This window comes from Eleutherodactylus coqui, chromosome 3 (assembly GCF_035609145.1).
Source record: "Eleutherodactylus coqui strain aEleCoq1 chromosome 3, aEleCoq1.hap1, whole genome shotgun sequence".
NCBI classification, from domain to species: domain Eukaryota; kingdom Metazoa; phylum Chordata; class Amphibia; order Anura; family Eleutherodactylidae; genus Eleutherodactylus; species Eleutherodactylus coqui.
The window spans coordinates 140,819,563-140,835,893 of record NC_089839.1 but is presented as its reverse complement, the minus strand read 5'-3'; the positions used below and the strand labels follow the sequence as shown (position 1 = coordinate 140,835,893).

The 16,331-nt window shown below is 47.4% G+C and overlaps 1 protein-coding gene across 3 annotated transcripts in view; it reads left to right on the top strand.

The window, feature by feature from the left end:
- Positions 1-641: 641 nt before the first annotated feature.
- CEBPG (CCAAT enhancer binding protein gamma) overlaps positions 642-16,331 on the top strand; it is a 55,104-nt gene continuing 39,414 nt past the window's right edge. For 2 of the 3 annotated variants that reach the window (XM_066596180.1, XM_066596179.1), the window contains exon 1: positions 643-810. The gene's annotated coding sequence lies outside the window, so the exon portion shown is untranslated. Of the gene's footprint in view, positions 811-16,331 lie in introns of all 3 variants that reach the window. The other variant, XM_066596182.1, reaches the window with a different exon arrangement.

Here is a 16,331-nt window from a genome sequence, read left to right as displayed (position 1 = left end):
GCGTACACACGACCACACATACAGAGAACCACACGCTTATATGCTCTGGCTACACCACACACAGCCTACACATGCTAATATGTACCACATACACACGACCACACCACATGTACTGTATAAAAACACTAACATAACACATACATACAAACTATATACACCCATGACCACATGCTAGCACACCACCACGCAGTGGCCTAACACACATACCTGCATACACATATACACACTAATATGCGCCACATAGCACACCACATGCTAATATGCACCATATTCACACAACGCACCATATGTATTGCATAAACATGAGCACCGAGCTTCCGATTGCGCTCCGGTGACTGCCACTGAGGGCTCAGCACCTGCTTCACAGGCACATCTCTGTAACTCTATCCTCGTGCACATCCAGCCAACCCAAACAACCAATCAAGTTGCTGGTATTGCTGATTAGGGCAGAAGTGGGGTGGAAAAAGTTAATAAGCGAGCAGGGCACTTCCTAGGTGACGCCCCTTCCTCTCGTCTCTGCCTCTTCCATGTGTCGTCATCACACCTCTTAGTAGCCACTACACTTTTGCTTTGCTATATGTTATTGCGCTACGTCACTCGGCGGAGCGTGTTATTTATAGACTCCGCCTGTGATTGGTTAGCCAGACTGTCAGTCACCTGATTGCATCATGCTGGTGATCAGTGGAGACCTGTGAGATCCACAACGAGGCTCTGTGCGGAAAAGGTTTTGTTGGAAGTTGGTTTAGAAATCCGTTCCGTGAGTGGGGAGGAATCCAAGGAAGAGCCAGTGGAGAGTGGAAGCGTGTACAGGTATAGCCGTGTGTACTTCGTGAAGCCACTTCTGGGCTGTCTGTGAGAGAACTTCAGGGGTGTCTCTCCTGGAGGGTCTCTTCTCTCCCACCACTGGGGATGAGTGTTGTGCGGCTTGTGGACTCGCATTCCCTACATGCTTGAGACTCGCGGATGTAAACATGTTGTTGTGATGAGCGTCATGCGCTAAAACCACAGTTCCGTGATGCCGCGAGGTCTGCGCTGTTTATTCTACTGTCCCTCACTTTTATCCTTATTTATAGCGTTTTATACTGCGATCTACTGTGTAAATGGTCCCAGGATCAGATATGTGGTGCTCCTGTATGCGTCTTATAAACCTTGGTATGAAATCAGTGATTCTTGTCGGACTGAACTATTGATACAGCATCAGTTTTTTGCGCGGGTCTGGATCTCTGCCGCTCCGCTGACGGGTAAGGCCGCAATGCTGCGGTGGGCGCCTTGGTCTCTTCTTGGGTCGATGAGGTCATGTTCCTTGATCACACGGTCGGAGAATAGCTCAGTCCCATTCAAGTGAATGGGATTGAGCTGCACTACCACGCACAGCCACTAGAGAATGTACGGCACTGCGCTAGGTCAGTGCTGAAGGGACAGTAGCGGTCATCGAGTGCCGCTGTCACTCCAAGCTGCTTATCAGCATGGATCCTGGGCGTCAGACCGCAGACGATGGACTATTGATGACCAATCCTGAGGACTGCGTCGGCATTGGAGTCCTGGGAAACCACTGTAACTCTGGGATTTCTCTGCCTCAGAAATTCTAAGAGGATATCAGCCCTTGAAATAATTAGGGCTCCTTCACGCGGGCGTGTTGTGTATTTCAACTGGCGAATGCGCAGCTTGTGCACGGACCGCGGTAACCTGCTGTGTGTGTGTGTATATGTGTGTATAATTTTTATATATATATATATATATATATATATATATATATATATATATATATATATATATTATAATCTCAAGAAATCCCATCGATTGTGTAAATACGCACTAAAATGAGACACGCTGACTGGAAATCACACGGAAAATGCATAAATATGAATGATTGCTGTAACGGCAATGGGGTTATATGGGGCTGAAGTACAGCAGGTTGGTGAGGTACGGCACCTGCAGCACAGGCCGCTAGGGCCACTTATTCCCCGGTCACCCCAGCACTCACGCTAGATAGGGCTCAAATTGAACCCTGCACGGCCGAGCGTCCCCCGGCACTCCACGCTGCCACCACCGACTGATCATCAATCAGCCGATACACAACACATTTCAGGACTACGGACCAAGGAGACTGACAATACAGTCGGTCTGCAGAGCCCGGGTGAAGCCTGCGGGGAGGGTCGACAGACGCTACAAACACACAACTATATGTATTCACTTTTGCTTTCAATGGAAATCGCAGTCTATGAAGTTGTTTTACGCAGTCCTGGAGAGGAGCGCGGAGAGATTGGCGATCCTGCACTTAAATACCACTCCGGGGTAGTATTCTCCGGGGTAAAGGCCCTTCTACACGGAATGATTATTTTTCAAGAGATCATTTAAACAAGTGGAAATTTAGTGCTGCTAATCGTTCAGTGTAAACGCAGCGAACAACACGTGATAAATCCATTGCTTTTTATTCATGTCATAAAGCGATAAGTCATTGTTCATTCACTAATTGTTCGGTATAAATATGGATCGTTCAGTCGCTCTCACGTATACAGCGACTGACGACTGAACGATTTTTCTATGACGGAGCCAACAATGTGTCTGCTGTGTAAAGCTGCTGCCCAGGCTAACAAGCCGTTTGTGCGGTTCAAGGAAAAAATCTGTTGGTGTAAACGGACCGTCAGCCCTGTAATCTCAGCCGTCAGTCAAAGCAGGCTCACATGAGCGTAATCTAACGGCGTATTACCCTACACAGGGATGACCGTCTGAAAACCATATTCCCGGACCCTCCCCTTCTGTGTTACATGCAACCTCCAAATTTGCGGAACTTTATAGTCCGGAGTGCATTGCCCTCTGACACACAAAAAGGAATGTATCCCTGTAATGTAAGGAGCTGCAAGACCTGCTCACATGTACTGACTGAGGACAGGATACGGATCCCCAACACACAGCAGGACTATAAGATCCCTGGGACATTCACATGTTCCACGTCCGATGCTGTGTATCTGATCTGGTGAATGTCCTGTTGGGGGGCATTATATCGGGGAAATGGGACAAAAACTGAGAGCTAGGATGAGATCTCATTGCCACTCAATTAGAGAGGGAAAGATTGAACTACCTGTGGCAAAACCTTTTTGTGGTTAGGGACACAGCATAGAGCAGATTAGAGTTATTACACTGAAGGGCAATTTCAAGTCGCATGCGTCACAGAAGAATTTGGGAGTACAAATTTATGGTCATGTTTGATACCCTCAAGGATGAAATGAACCTCAGCCTGGGATTCTTGCATAAGTGGAAAATATGAAAGGTCTGAATGAGGTCAAGAGGGATGTCCTCTTCCAATTATAATTTTTTTTTTCTTTAAAACTTAATAAAAATTCAGAACTTGACTTGTAGTAATGTTGCCATCCAATAGGTGGTGCTGCATCTCCTTCCATGTGCAGGTTGAAGGAGAGATAAGACACAGCATAAAACTGTCCTCAGCTCAGTGGACTGATTTATGTCTCAGCTCTGTTTGTTTTGAGTGCAAAACAGTCTCACATTTCTGTGTGAACATTTATTTATATCAAGAGCAGTGTGTTCCCCTCCCCTCTGCATCTATATGTTATAATTATGTGCCATCCAAACTAGTTTCATTCATTAGCCTGACGAATGTGATGAGATATCCCCGAAAGCTCGCTGTAACATCATGTATTTTTGTTAGCCATTAAAAGGTACCATATCTACAAGATTACTTGGTTTCTCTCAATGAGAATAATCACACATTGCTCTACTGGCTAACACCATACCAAACCTTTTTTTGTTTATACATTGCATATAATGCGCGTGTAAAAAAAGAATGCAGCATGTTCTATTTTGCCACATATTATGTGCGATGGAGCCCTATTCTTAGAAGGGCAACAGCGGGTGATTATTTAAAAAAATAAAAATAGAAAATCACCTGACTCCCTGTCATGTCTCCTAAAAGCTCCGTAACTGAGTTTATGGTGCTTCCCTTTAAGAACTGTACAACCCCTTCAATGGAGTCTGTCATGGATCACAGTTATCAGATGAGTCAAACTGTGTGTGACAATCGCCATTTTTATGGAAGACGTGTTAAATGTATGTTAAGTTTAAAGGGTATATGAGTTGCAAGTAAGCTTGAACCACAGTCTAGTTTTGCACTCTATAAATTCAGTTGTTTTGTAGGTTTTCCCATTTTTCTGCTGTTTGAAATCCATTTACAGCTGCCGTGCGTGTGCGTGCGTTATGCCAGTTATGTACTGGCCAAGACTTCCCATGCTGCCTTGCACAACCCTGCTTCAATCGGCTGCAGGACTGCATCTGAATGCCCGCCCTTCTGCTTGTAATAACAGGACTCGCACATCCAGCAGAAATGGTATGTGATATAAGGTCACGCATAGACCCTCTATAGCCCAATCTTCCCTGCAAGCAGAGCCAGCCTGCATTAACCCGTCACTTCTAGGAGGAGGTCTCGGTATTAGTGTATCTTGATGCCACGGGAAGCTAGCTTTTGACAGGAGGAACGCCCCTGTCACATCCCCAGCTCCCCATTGGGTCAAAGCTGGAAGGTCCTAGGAGCACGTACATTGATTTTACGTTTCCCTGCAGGTTTACCCTGATGGCTGTAACATGGTATAATTTTAAGCTTATAATATAAGCCTAACAAGACAAGTAACCCTCGCCCTAAGGCCGGCTTCACACGAGCGTGACGGGCTCTGCCGCGGAATATTCCGCGGCGAAGCCCGTCACGGCGCCCCCCCAGAGACCCCATACTTACCAGCGGAAGATAGCGTGAAGACGCTTCCCCGCCCACCGCCGTCGCGTCATGTGACGCGCCCACCGCGTCACATGACGCGGCCGGCCGTGTCACGTGACGCGCCGGCCGCGTCATATGACGCGGCGGCGGAAGACGGGAAAGCGTTTTCACGCTATCTTCCGCTCTGTTACAGCGGGAGATAGCGTGAACGGACGGCTTCCATTGACTGCAATGGAAGCCGTCAGCGCGTACACCCGCGGCAAATAGAGCATGCCGCGGGTGAGGACGGGAGATTTCATGGTGCGAAATTCCGCGGTGGAATTCCGCATCGTGAGCATTGTGCTATTAGGTTCAATAGAACCTAATAGCAGCAGGCAACGCAGCGGATTTTCGCCGCGAATTACGCGGCGTAAATCCGTTCGTGGGAAGGAGGCCTAAAGCAGCCAGCTAGTCTAAAATCTAAGAACATACTGCAGCCTTCCCCACAGCCTCCCCGTTCCCCTTCACTGTGACCCAGCGCTCCTAAAAGCTTCCCCACAGTCTCCACGTTACCCTTCCTCAGTGGAACCCATCAGCCAGGTCGCTCCCTTGGTGTCCAGAGGCGTCGCTGTATGCTCCGATGTGCTGAGGGAGGCCGTACGCCGCGCCTCTGTGTGTCTTCGCGGCCCTGTACTTTCCCTGCTTCTGGCTAGCTTAGACTGACAAGGGGGTCCGCGCCCCCCCTCGCTCTGAACGGCAAGCCCTGCTGAAAATTAGATGGGGCTGGTGCACAGCGCCGCTGGTAGGTGAGCCGCGATACGACAGTGACTGGGTGGAGGGCCGGCCGCCGGTAATGCTACCGCACGGAGCTGTGCAATCCCTGCACCACACACCGCTCTCCCCTTCCCTTGCACATGGGGTTGCACATTTTGGATTTTACATTGAAACTTTTGTGGGCTGCCAGGACCTGCTGGTTAACAAGCTTTGCAGACTATTACTAGGTGAAGGGGGGGGGGGGGTCACCCTCCTGTCTATCTTGTCTCCACCAGGACTTCCTGGTGACGTCAAGATACACTAATACCGGAGGCATAGGCGTAGTGTCTGGGGTCGCCTGGGCGACCCGGCCCCTGCGCTCAGAAGGCCCGAGGCCGCCCTCCGCCATACCCATATGCACATTCAGTGCATTAATGGCTGGCCGTTCTGTCTGCAGCAAGATTCCCATCACGCGACAGCCAGAACGGCCAGCCTGAGAGGAAGCCCAGAAGAGCAGGGGGGAGGAGGGAGGAAGTCAAAAAGCACAGCGTTAGAAACACCAGGTTCAAGCGCAGATTTGAGTAAGCTCATTAAAATCTATGGGAGTGTTGTACCGTGGTTAGTAAGGCGCTCGGGACACGGCACTAATAGCGGTAAAAAGGTGTGTGTGTGTGTACACAAACAAATTGTCATGTTTGGAAACATTACGCCAAGGGGCTAGATCATGCTTGCAGCACGTTCTAGGCATGGGTTCAGGGGAGTGTGGGGTGGAGGCCCCGAACTGAACTTTTGCACCCTGAGCCCTTGGGTACACCCCTGACTGGAGGTCTCTAATACTAAATGTCTGACCATTGTCTATGTGTAGAGTCCCTCTCTGTCCACCTCGCCATACCGTACACATCTCCAGCCCCTTTACCTTCTGTATCCCCCCATTACTTTCAGTATGTAAGCTCGTTGGAGCTGGACCCTCACCCCTAGTGTTTCCATCAACTGACTACTACATGTAACCGTGGTTCTGTAATGTTTGTATTTTTTTGTCTTTTTGTATTCCCCCTGTCTATGTAAGGCAAAAGTGAAGTCTCCTTGCTCCCGGGTGGCAAATGTAGCTAAGAGCATGGAGCAGTGACTGGAGGCCTTGTTGTGCGGTCCCCGGTAACGTAATGGCCATTATCCAATGGCATAAAAAAGGTAGCGATCTACCTTAGGTCGGTCTCATGTGACCGGATAGGAATTACGGATGCCGCATGCGTTTGACTTACGGTAATACGTGGATCAATCAAACGCATTGAATTACACAATTCTGCTCACATTAGCGGAATTACGTAATTCACTCACAGAAAACAGAACACAGGATGTTCTATTTTTACCGCGGATATCCACAACATAGGGCCCATTGTGCTCTATGGTCGTGGCTATATCTGCAGCCCATATACAATTACATTATATACGGGCTGCGGGTAATCGCGTCATCGCTAAGCGTTGGCGCGGGTTAAATAAATGAACAAACAAAAGGTGTACTGCTCACCACCGCCTGCGCAGTACAATACGCGGCCATACGCAGGGCCATGGCCGGGCTCACAGCTGGTATCCGCCGCGGACCTCCACAAGCAGATTCCACATACGGCCGTGTGAGCCCGGCGTTATTCCGACCTCTAGCTGTAATACATAATTTACCAGAAGCTCCGGGAACGCTCACCTTCCTGCAGTTCCAGGAGCAGCTTGTTGAGCGTCTTCTGTGTGAGACTGCCGCACCTCCGCAAGAATACAAGTTTGAGGAGGCTCACAGGGTGCCACTTTTTACACCCCATCCCTGTCACCGAGGTCAAGAAATACCCTCTAAAAAAGGGGTTGGGTTTGCAGCAAGCAAGAATGGAGGAGGGATACCCATGTGCCCATCCCAACCAGCCTCTGTAATCACCCGCTTTCAGACATACCACACAGTTTTACATTATTACTTTTAGCTAAGATTTTAGGGAATGGCAACGGGGTGGAGGGGGGGGATTATTTTTAGGGAGTCAATTTTTTTTTTTTCTGCACAAGTGAGCAATGGGGCCTGGAATTTATACAGTTGTGCCTTGAAATCCAATAGGTGTTCCCTACATTATAGGCCTAGCCATGTGTCCTGTAAGTAGACTGAAGCTGCAATGGGGATATTGCTGAACACAGAAGAACTAGTGCTACAAAATTTGGGGTGTGTCTTCCCCCTTTATTTTCTGCTGGAAACAAAGAAAACTGTCATGAACGTGACACTTCTGAAAATTTTTTTTATTAATTTCACATGCTTTTATAACTTTGCAAAAGGGGGTCTAGATTTCAAAATGGGGTCACTTGTGGGGGGCATTCTAGCATTTTGGCACTTTGATAGCTCTACAAGTGAGCAATCGGGCCTGCAATTTACTCAGTTGTGCCTTGAAAGCCAAGGAGTGTTCCCAGCATTATAAACCTAGTCATGTGTCCTGTAAGTAGATTGGGGCTACAATGTATGTTTGGGGCTACAAAAGTATGTTTCTGAACATGGGACGAACAGCGGTATCCATTTTGGGGAGTAAGTCTTTATTCATATATGTGCTGTACAAAATGACACAATTGCCAACATTAAAATAGTATTTTTTTTTTTCCTTCTGCTTTGTTTAGTCATTCAAAAACTGTGGGGTGCAAAAATACAGTACACCCCTAGATGAATACATTAAGGGCTCTAGTTTTCAAATTAGGGTCACTTGTGGGGGTTCTCTATCGTTTTGGCCACTCAAGGGCTCTACAAGTGTGCAATGGGGCCTAAAACACCTTCAAGCAAAATCTCAGTTCTGAAAGCCACCAGCTGCTCATTTTGGTTTTGGCCCCATTGTGCATATAGACAGAAGATTAGGGCCACAACAGGTATGTTTCTGAACACGGGACAAACAGGGCTATCCATTTTGGGGTGGAAATCCTTAATTTTGTGTATTATAGAAAAGAAACCTGTCTTTAAAATGACATAATTGCAAGAATATGATTTTTTTTTTTCTCCTCTAAAGTGCATTAACTGAAAAAAAACTGATCAAAATACTCATGACAGCCCTCAGTGAATCCATTAAGGGGTGTATTTCTATGGATATGGGGGGGGTTATCTATCATTCCGACACCTATGAGCCTTTGCAATCTTGGTTTGGTGTAGGAAAACAAAATAATTAATATTAAATTTGTACATCTCCTAAAGCATTAAAGTTTTTCAAATGTGCTTCCAGAATAAAGTAGAGAGATGGAAATATCTCATCCAAAATTTTATACATTATATTTGACATATTACAGTTGAAAAAATGTCATTTTTTTTTTAACTGCATTCATTGTCATTGATATTTGCTCCACCCCTGCAGACAGGACTAGTATCTTGCTTGGGAGGAGATGGTGGCAGGATGCGCTATAAGGTGTGAAAGAGGATGGGGATTGATACAGAAGCCAACCATAGCACTCATTGTCTGAGTTTCAGCCAATCTGTGCCAGGCTTGTATGCGGCCTTGTTTCAATGCCTATTGGTATAAAACCACAGATCACCAACCCTTCTGATGTAAACAGTGTCTATAACTTATAATGTAACAGTCAAGGTCTCCAGGCCTCTCATCGAATTCGCCATCACCACGTCCTCAGGAGAGAGTTCCATAGTCTCTCTGCTCTTACAGTAAAGAACTCCCTCCTATGTCGTGTAGAAACCTTTTTTCCTCTAGAGGTAGAGAGCTAGATTTTCCAAGGTTTTGTCTCTCCTTTTCAGTTTGCTCCCACCGTTCCCCCATAACTAGAGTATGATTCTCGTTAAGTACCTGGATTTGAGCTTCATATTCTTCACCTTCACCTGTGACATGCGTAGTCTTCCTTGTGTGTGATTGATTTCTTTTTTTTAAATCTCCCGCTCTGTCACATGACAATGTTTGCATATAAACACTGCACATGTGCAATAGGGCTCTAATCCACGATAAAATACAACATGGTCTGTTTTTTTTTGTTTTTTTTTATGCACTTATACACAAATGTGATACAGATCAATGTACTTTCACTGACTCCACTAACTGTGTATTATGCATACATACATCGTGCATGTAATACGCTGTTAAATTACGTTCGGGTGAGTCTTCCCTAAGATGGTCATTTTTCTTTGACTATGCATAGTCTGAAAGATGCAGGGGCGTAACTATAGAGGTTGCACCCGGGCCCAGGAGCCTTAGGGGGCCCATAAGGCCTCTCTTCTCCATATAGGGAACCCAGTACTATGAATAAAGCATTATAGTTGGGGGCTCTGTTACAGGTTTTGCATTGGGGCCCAGAAGCTTCAAGTTATGTCTCTGTGCAGCATGGTTTAGGTATGGGTGCGGGTACAGATACAGATAGAGGGGGGGCCCAGCTCACGTTCTGCATCAGGGCCCCTGAGCCTTTAGTTACGCCCCTGGAAAGATGGATATGTTCCCGTCCTGAATGGGTAAGGGAATTAAGCATTATTTCATATAAACAGTTTGAAGAGACCACATAGGTAATATCTTCAACTTCAGGAATATGAATAGTCTTCAAATTGCAGCGTGAACAGCATGTAATGTATAACATTAGTATAGAATTACTTGAAACTGCATCAATTCCAACCAACAGGAGAGCCAGGTCCAGTGTTTTGTTAAAATATGGGAGACTTGATCAGTTTTTATACTAAAGATCAAAAGGGTGTAATCAAAGGGCAATTCCAGAAGATATGGAGCAGGATACCAAAGTGGCCTCAGGTTCGTGGAACAAGTATCACTGGGGTGTGATACCATCTCCTCAATAACTACCTTGTGCGCCTCCCTCTGGGAACAATATCAGATTTATGGGCCCATGTAAGAGCTGGATTGGATTGTTGGGAGCAAGGTAAAAGGGTAGAATATGGTATTAAGTAAGTCATCCAGTCATTAATGTGTAGCGTGGGATTCCAACGATGACCATGTTTTGTCAGAGTGGGAATAGCACAGGAGTGTAATCTGGTCAAGGCGGAAAGCTGTAAGAGGGCTGAAGGTTGGGGAGACCACCGCACCATAATATAAGTGTCTAGTCATGATGGGCTGAACCCTATATATATCCTTCTGTCATATAAATACATTCATCTGTTAATGAAACAATGAGAATACGGAGATTGGTATTGGGTGCGTGCTGAGGTAATGTAAGATACCTGTTGGTATGAGCATTTTATAGATTATTCTGCTCATCCATCCTTTTTCCAAATAAGATCACCTATCCAGATCTTTGAATTGATTAACCCCTTCATGACATGGCCTATTTTGGGCTTAAGGACGCAACAATTTTTGTCGTATTTTCTTCTCCGTTTATCAAAAGTCATAACTTTTTTATTTTTCCGTCGACGCGGCCGTATGAGGGCTTGTTTTTTGTGTGGCGAACTGTAGTTTTTATCGGTGCCACTTTTGGGTACATAGACTAGATTGTAAAACTTTTTAAATTTTTTTTTTATGATAGCAGGGAGAGAAAACGCATCAATTCTGCCATAGATTTTTTATTTATTTATTTTTATTTATTTTTTACAGCGGTAATCATGCAGCATAAATGAGACATTCCATTTTTTTCTGTGGACCGGTATGGTTACAACGATACCAAAATTCTTACATTTTTTTTTTTTAGGTTTTCCCACTTTTCTGCAATAAAAACCCTTTTTTTTTTTTGGAAATCTTTTATTTTTTTCTAAATTGCTGCATTCAAAGTCCTGTAACTTTTTTAGTTTTCGATGTACGGCGCTCTGAGGGCTTATTTTTTGCGAGACGAGCTGTAGTTTTTACTGGTACCATTTTGGGGTACATACGGCTTTTTTAATCACTTTTATTGCGTTTTTAGTGAGGCAAAATGCTAAAAATTAGCATTTTGCCTCAGTTTTTTAGTGTTTTTTTTCCGTGCACAGTCAAAAGGATGTGCAACTTATTGTACGCGTCGTTACGGACGCGAAAATACCAAATATGTGGGGTTTTATTTATTTTTTTTACCTTTTTTTTTTTTAATGCTAATCTGAGAAAAAGCATTAAAAAAATGGTTTTCCCCCAGTCGTCTCCACGACAGCACCAATTGAGATTGCCTCCTCCTGATAGGACAGGAACACGCTGAGAGGTTAAAAGCCCCCCCCCACCCCTTCCCCACTTTCCTCAGTGTCTTCCTGTCCTGTCAGGAGGCAGGATCTTTGAGAGGAGCTGGTGGAGAAGCCAGCCAGGATTAACTTACAGGCGGATTGGAGGGCAGTGGGTCAGCCTGTCCTCCCTTCCCAGCCAGACGACTCCCGGGACGCCACATGGGGTGGTAACCCCCGGGCCAGGTTCCTCCCGCGGCGGCCCATGGGGGGTACAAAGCGGGAGCCTCAGTCCCCCTCCTCCTCCTTGTATAGTCACAGCGTGGCGCTCCAGGAAGCCCTTTGACGGCGGGGCGTCGCGTCACGTGTCCAGCGTGGTGACGTCATCACGCTCGCATCAGGAGATGCACGGAGGGGGCGGCGCTTAGCGTAGGAGCGCGAAAATTCAAAATAAGGAACCTGAGAGAAGCCAGAAGGTGGACCAGCACTACAGGTCGCAGGGTGTCTGCAGCACCGGTACAGTAATGAGTGCTTCAGCCCCAGAGATAGCTGAAATCTCAGCCTCAGCGCCCGTAAGTAGCCAGTGCGGCAAAAAATACAAAATGCAAAATCCAATGTATTGTATATGGAAAAATTGCATATTTACCCGCAAAAAATACTTTCCCTTTTTTTGTCAGGGGGATAAAAAAGACATTCCCCCCTCAGAACAAAACCCAAAAAATGCGTGGAGTGCGGGACGAGACTGCCAGCTACGTACCAGAGGCCTCTATGCAAGGCATGTATAGCTAGGCTGGTCAAAGAGGAATCGGGGGGGGGGGATTCATGGATGACGTTAAAAAGCTGGTGAAGGAGGAGGTTCGATCAGCCCTAACGTCACAGCGGGCGCCGCCAGAGAAACGCCAGAAAAAGGCGTATGTTCCCGACGAGCCTTCCGACTCCGAGAGTTCTATCGGATCGGAGCAAGAGGAACAGGCGGCCGAGGAGTCCTCAGACGATGAGGACTACAAAAGATACCGTTTCCATCAGGATGACTTAACAGAATTGATTAAGTCAGTCAGGGCTACATTAAAAATGGAAGAGCCCAGAGAACCACGCACCCTGCAGGATGAGATATTCGGGGGACTAGGGGAGAGGCATAAACATACCTTCCCTGTCCACAAAAACATCATTAAAATTATCCAAAAGGAGTGGAAGAAACCAGATGCAGGTTCCTTCTCCGCTAGAGGGGTAAAAAGAAGGTACCCATTCGAGGAGGAAGTTTGCGCAAGCTGGGAAGAGATACCCAAGGTAGACGTCCCAGTGGCCAAAGTAGCTAGGAGGACGAGCCTGCCCTTTGAGGACGCCGCACAATTAAAAGATCCCATGGATCGCAAAGCCGAAGGCCTTCTAAAAAAAATCATGGGAGGCAGCGGCAAACATACTTAAGCCAGGTATCGCAGCCACTTGCGTGGTGTGCACTCTGGGGGTATGGCTCGAACAGCTGGAGCTACACTTAACCAATAAAACGCCAAGGGAACAGATCCTAAATTCCCTTCCTATCCTGCGTATGGCAACAAATTTCCTAGCGGATGCCGCGGCCGAAACGGTTAAACTCTCGGCAAAAGCTACAGCCCGATCTAACTCAGCCAGAAGAGTACTATGGCTGAAATCATGGTCAGGCGACTTAGCCTCAAAAAATAAACTATGCGCCCTCCCGTTCTATGGTCAGTTTTGTTCGGACCAGACCTAGACAAAATCCTGGAGAAGGCGGCCGACAAAAAGAAGGGATTCCCGGAAGAAAAGCCGCAGAGAGGGAAGACCTTCTTCCGAACCCCAGGGCAACAGCCCAAGGCCTACCGAGGCAAGGGCAAGACAGGCCGCTGGAGTTACCCCAAGGGGGGCAGAGGGAGAAATATCCTCTTTAATGCCCACCAGGGGGAGCCCAAGCAGAGACCCTGACGCCAGCTCCGTAGGGGCAAGGCTGGGGAACTTTGTGGACCAATGGGCCGCAATTTGCGAAGGCCCATGGATCCCAAAGATCCTTCAGCAGGGATACCGGATAGAACTGGTGTCCCTCCCCAGAAGGAAATTCATTATCACAGGAGGCTCAGGGCAACAGTTACACTTACTAAGGCAGAGCGTTCAGGACCTGCAACATCTAAACGCAATATCCCCCGTACCGCAAAACGAGGAAACTCAGGGCCATTATTCCAGGCTCTTCCTAGTAAGAAAACCCGGCGGGAAACAGCGGATGATAGTGAATCTGAAGCCTCTGAACACCTGTGTCAAGTACAGAAAATTCAAAATTGAGTCCATCTCTTCAACGATAAAGTTGATTCCCAAAGGGGCCTACATGGCATCCACCGATCTGAAGGACGCTTATTTCCACGTACCGATCCACGAGGGGTCCCAAAGATACCTAAGGTTCGCAGTGGATATGGGCAAAGGAATAGAGCACCACCAATTCAGATGCCTGCCTTTCGGGATCTCCTCAGCACCCAGAATTTTTACCAAAATTATGGCAGAGGTAGCCGCCTACCTGAGGAAAAAGTCGATCCTAATAATACCCTACCTGGACGATATTTTAATAATAGCAGAATCCAGGGAACTACTAACGAAGCACCTAGAGATAGTACTAGAACTCCTCTAGTCTCTAGGATGGATCATAAACTGGGAAAAATCCAGCTTAGACCCCGACAGGAAGAAGACGTTTTTGGGCATAACTCTCAACTCAGAATTACAATGCTCCTGCCTGCCCGAGGGAAAAAATACAAAAAATCCAAAGGCTGGTCCTTCCCTCAAAAACGATCATGCATAATTCGGGAAGCCATGTCTCTCCTGGGAAGCCTAACGTCATGCATTCCTGGAGTAGCATGGGCCCAGGCTCACACCAGAGCTCTACAGGCCTCCGTCCTATCCACATTTGTCCTCGCTAGGGACAAAAATGTATATCCCAAACACAGTGAAAACATCCCTGCGTTGGTGGACATCCCCAGCGAACCTGCAGGAAGGGGTTCATTGGCTACAAAACCCAGCCACGCACATCACAACGGACGCAAGCGCCTGGGGATGGGGAGCGCATGTGGGGAACCAGTTCTTTCAGGGCCCATGGTCCCAAAGGATAAAAGAACAATCCTCCAATTACAGAGAGCTACAGGCCATATGGCGGGTCCTACAGCAGTTAGGAAACTCGCTACGGAACCAGCATATAAAGATACTGTCGGACAATACCACCACGGTCGCCCATATTCGGCACCAGGGGGGCACAAGGTCTCCTGCCCTGCAAAACATTTCGCAGAAAATCTTCCACTGGGCAGAGGGCCGAATCCTTTCGATCATGGCAACACCATGGCAACCAAAAAGCGGACTTCCTCAGCAGGAGGCAGATAGACCCAGGAGAATCGTCTCTCTCTCCCTGGAGGCATTCAGAATCCTGACCAACCGGTGGGGGTCCCCACAATTGGACCTATTTGCAACCAGGGAGAACGCCAAAGTAGGCAATTTCTTCTCCCTCTGGCCAGGAGATCGTCCTACAGCAATAGACGCCCTAGGCCAGGACTGGGGAAAGGGGCTAGTGTACGCGTTTCCTCCGATACCGCTGATCCCCAGGGTCTTACAGCATTTCAGAACCCAGGTATGCACGCTAATCATGGTGACCCCCTTCTGGCCCAAAAGAAGTTGGTTCGGTCTTCTGACAACATTGAGTGTCCAGGACCCAGTCACCTTTCCGACCTGGACAGATCTGCTATCACAGGGGCCATTGAGCCACCTGGGCTTAGACAGACTCCACTTAACAGCATGGCTCTTGAGGAATCCTCACTAAGGGGGAAGGGATTCTCACAAAGAGTGGTAGAAACGTTAATGTCCAGCAGAAAAAAGACGACCCACCTTATCTACCAGAAGGTTTGGAGAAGGTTCTCCTCATGGAGACAGGGAAGGGATTCCGGGGATTCTATCCCGAGCATCCCTTTTGATCTTAGAATTCTTGCAGGAGGGCCTACAGATGGGCCTCTCTCCAAGTACCCTCAAGGTCCAGGTCGCAGCCCTTAGCGCCATATGCGACACAAAGTTCGGGGACAATAGATGGGTCAACAGGTTCCTGACAGCAGCAGCTAGATTACGACCTAGACCCATAAAACTTGTTCCAGACTGGAACCTTAATTGGGTTCTAAGGGCCATGTCAGCGGAACCATTCGAGCCGATCGAAGCACTACCGATAAAAATGCTTACGATCAAGACCGTTTTTCTAGTAGCCATCACGTCTGCGAGGAGGGTTAGCAAGCTTCAGGCTTTGTCCATTCGCCACCCATTTCTAAAAATCTCGGACTCCAAATTAGTATTTAAAACGGACCCTGCCTTCATGCCAAAGGTGGTATCACATTTTCATAGGTCCCAGGACGTAATAATTCCCTCATTTTTTAGCAAACCTAAAAACGAGGAAGAAAAAATCCTGGACGTCAGGAGAGCAGTCCTAGGCTACATAGATGCGACAAGCCACTGGAGACGGGACGACAACCTGTTCATCCAGTTCAGTGGCCCAAATAAAGAGAACAAAGCGGCAAAAAACTCCATAGCCAGGTGGATCCGCCTGGCCATCAGAGTCCTATAAGGCCCTCGGGAAGGAGATCCCCTTAGCTCTTAAAGCCCATTCTACAAGGGCAGTAGCATCCTCATGGGCCGAACATAGCTCAGCTTCGGTCGAGCAGATACGCAAGGCCGCAGTCTGGAAAAAAACCCACACGTTCGTTAAACACTATAGGGTAAAAGTGCAGCAGGACGAGGACATGGCCTTCGGCCGCAAAGTCCTCTCGGCAGCAATTCCACCCTAATAAACTTTAG